At 39.4% G+C, this 3,733-nt stretch overlaps 1 long non-coding RNA gene across 2 annotated transcripts; it reads left to right on the top strand.

Annotated features, from left to right (window-relative positions):
• The first annotated feature begins 972 nt into the window (after positions 1–972).
• Positions 973–2,750, top strand: LOC140818432 (uncharacterized). Of its 2 annotated transcripts, XR_012114979.1 has the most exons (4): positions 973–1,124; positions 2,150–2,241; positions 2,402–2,474; positions 2,671–2,750. It is a non-coding gene; the product is annotated as an uncharacterized lncRNA (long non-coding RNA). The 2 variants fall into 2 exon arrangements; XR_012114978.1 differs by lacking the exon at positions 2,671–2,750 and having other exon boundaries at positions 2,402–2,561.
• The last annotated feature ends 983 nt before the right edge of the window (positions 2,751–3,733 follow it).

Raw genomic sequence — 3,733 nt, 5'->3', positions numbered from 1 at the left:
GTGAAACGAGCTCCTCAGGAGTAAGATTCAAACCTCCAAGACAATCCTACGTTTAATTAATAACGTATCAGATTAATTAAAAATTAAGTCCACAATTATTATATCAAATCAATTCATATTACTTACATCTACAACATAGTCACCAAAGGCTGCAGTGACATCAACAGTAGTTGGGGCACGGTTTGACGGTCACGTGTTAGTCACCCAATGAAACATCCTGGGCAACATCAAACCGTCCACATCTCTTCTCTTCGCAAACTTTTGTGCCATGCTCAGATAATATTCATAAGCGAGGATCTGTAACATAAATTTCAAACAATGTTATTAGTAGAAATAAAGATAACAAATCTACTTTTAACATTCAAAAAATAATATACCTACAGAGGCATCACAAAACCACCGACAAGGAAACTGCCATCAACTTCTTTCCGACCTGTGCCTCAGTGAGGTAATCATATCAACATAAAATGTCCTTCTTCAAACATCAGACTGCATCACGAAAGGCTACTCTACCCCACGAATAGCTATTAAACATATCCAAATCATCTTATTCGTTTTTCTTAGTCCCCACACCGAACACAAAATAACAGAAGTAAAGACTATCCATCTTTAACTTCTCCCACATCTACACCAGTCTCATTCTGCACTTGAACACTCATCTTTGCCTCCAAATCACTCAGAACAATCTCAGACTTACAGGCAAAGTGTCTGGAGCCAAAGACTCCTCCCTCTGGTACATCTACAGGCTCTGTAGCATAATCGAGCCTATAGATCTTGAAGAAATTCCGAGTAATAAGGTAACCGTGCATTTGATTTAGTTTCTGCTAAAATTTTACCAAATTCTTATTATGCTATTTTCTTTGCCTAGAGCATCACTAGAATGGCAAACATTCTACCAATTCCAACTGACTCGTACAATCTTGGTTTTAATGGAGCTGGAAAAATGGCTGAGAGCATTGCCAAAGCTTGGTTTTAATGGAGCTGGAAAATTGGCTGAGAGCATTGCCAGAGGTGTAGTAATCAGGATTGTTGGCTGGTTCCAGATTCAAATTGCCTATCATGCCTTGATTCGCCATACTGCATTTGAATCTTTTGGCGTCAAAATACTTGATCATAACAAGCAGGTACATCCTATTGCTGGACCAACTCTCTCTTTCTCTCCTCGCATATGTGCGTGTATGTCCAGCTTTATTGATGGGGCCTATGGATGTGATATCTGCGGAAAGAACACATTTTGCAATATTCAACTCACTTTTGTTCTTGATTCCTCCTTTTCTAGTACAACTCTCGATTTTAGTTGTTTTTTTTATTTGGAATGTCTTTTATTCTAGTCTTCTACTCTTGCATTGCATTCTGTCAAGTCAAGGACATAAACGAAATATTGAATACAGAAAATAATTTCATATCTCAATGGTCATGTAGAAGAAAAGAATTTCATATCTCAATAGTCATGTAGAGTGTGTTGTCGTGACAAGCTACCTCAAGTGGTTTGATTTTTTTTTATATATTGGAAGGTTATAAACTGATGCCATGAAATTCACTCTTTATTCTTGCATTTTAATAGTTTTCTATATTGAATGCATAGGTATTTTATAAATACATGGCACTGCCGTTCCCTTTCAGTGAACTGATTATGTAAATTGACCTTTTCACAACATTACGCTGAGGCACAAAATTTTGCTAAACTTTTTAATTAATAATTAGTCATGACTCTTGATATTTTTTCGTTTAAATTGCTTGTCTCGGAGGTTGGTTGTAGAAGTCAGTGATGTAATCATATTATATGTTAAACCTCAAAGTTGGTGTGATCCATTCCTGGTGTTTCTCCAATTTTTTGTATTTAGTGTTTACTTTGCTACTCAATTGATGATGTATCTACGAGCTTTAGCTGGTTTTTTGGTATCTAGTTTGGTATATATATATATATATATTCAGTTTTGATCTATTGCACACCACCATGCTCACCATCGATGGTGTGTCACTCCCTTATTGGATGTGATGAAACATAGAAATATTGTACGTACAATAGGTGAATGTCACCTCATTTGGTTCTCAAGTAAGTGTGCACCATGGGTGTGCAACATATCAAAAATATATATATATATTATGGCAATGCATTGACAGCTCTGTTGTTATGTTGATTCTGTAGTTAAAGATGTGATGCTGCAGTTAAGGCCATTTCTTTCGGAGAAGCGGCTCTTGGTATCCGTTGTTGCTGGAGTTAAGCTAAAAGATCTTCAGGTTGTAATGTACAGTACAATCTAAACTCTTAATGCTTCTACGAATATGGTTATACATCATATATGTGCACTATCTAGTTCTATTCCAAATCTCCATGGTTCTAATAATTGATTTTAGCTCACAGTGTTTTGAATATTCTTACTGGTCCATGGATATCCAGGAATGGGCTTGTCACAGTCGGTTTATCTGAGTAATGCCAAACACTCCAGCTGTTGTTGGTTTGGCGGCATCAGGTATCATCATCCGTGTATCACTTTTAGTTTTCCTTATTATCTTTTCGATCATCTTGGGAATGCTAATATCAAAAAAGAGGATCACATTTTATGCCTTGCATACCAGTATATTGGTATGCACATGTGATGAATGAACATTGTTAGCTTAGGGCTTGGTGTCTGCCTATGTTGAGAGACATTCTACTTAGTTGTGCAGTTATAAGCCTTGGTTCCATGGCAACAAAGAATGATGGAGAAGTAATTGGGAAGCTGTTTGGAACAGTTGGCAAAGTGTGGTGATACCCCCATTTATGATTCGAGTCAGCATTGACCCAATTTGTTACTTAGATAGCCGAGATCAAGATCACCCGGGTAGAAAATCATGGCTTTACCCGAGCTCTTTTACCAACAGCCAGCGCCCTCATGGAACCATCCGGGCGTTTCTCAGCTTCCCGGGCAGGATTCCCGGATTACATTACCACTTGGACAACCTCGAGAACTGCACCACCTCGAGATATGAACCCCACTCGAGTATAATCTATGCAGTCAGTCCAATCTGTCAGAACAACTTGGGTTTGAAGTGTCCGAGAAGTCATCAGAAGCTAGTATGGTAAACCGACTTAGTAGGTGGTGTGATAATCGAGGTAACTACCCACTCTTCCACTATAAATAGCAGGTATTAATCTCATTTAATGATTCTGAAATCTTGGAACTAAGGGCATTTTACATATTTTCCCTCCAATATTGCTTGTGTTCATCTAAAAAAGCCCGCTGACTTAAGCATCGGAATGGCCACGCCGGACATCCCTCCGGCGCCCATTCACGAGTTACTCTCTTTTTTGCAGGTGTTGTTCTAAGCCATTATCTTCACTCAAATTCCCAAATACTATAAATTATTGATTTGGTCCGTTGGAGCCCCGTACCCGGTTCATCCATTTCAACGAGATCTTATAATTGGCGCCGTCTGTGGGAATATCTGAGTTCGAGACGTTGATATGGCTCGTACGAGAAGAACCAACCAGGATAATTCGCACGCCCAGGGTGATGGTGGACAGACTTCGAGACAAACTGGTGCTAATAACACCGGACCAAACCTCATTACCCTGACCCCTGAAGAGTTAAAGAAAATGATGGCTGATGCCATCGTGCAAGCTATGACCAAGAAGGAGGTCTCCCATCCTGTTACACCACCCGGTGATAAACAGGGACATGAACAGGGGTTTGAGCAGGAGCAGGAGCAGGGGAGAAAGGAGAATGAGATGGCAGGAGAAGATGAGGAA

This window comes from Primulina eburnea, chromosome 17, assembly GCF_022965805.1.
Source record: "Primulina eburnea isolate SZY01 chromosome 17, ASM2296580v1, whole genome shotgun sequence".
In the NCBI taxonomy this organism is placed as follows: Eukaryota; Viridiplantae; Streptophyta; class Magnoliopsida; order Lamiales; family Gesneriaceae; genus Primulina; species Primulina eburnea.
This window is presented reverse-complemented; position numbering and strand designations above follow the sequence as displayed.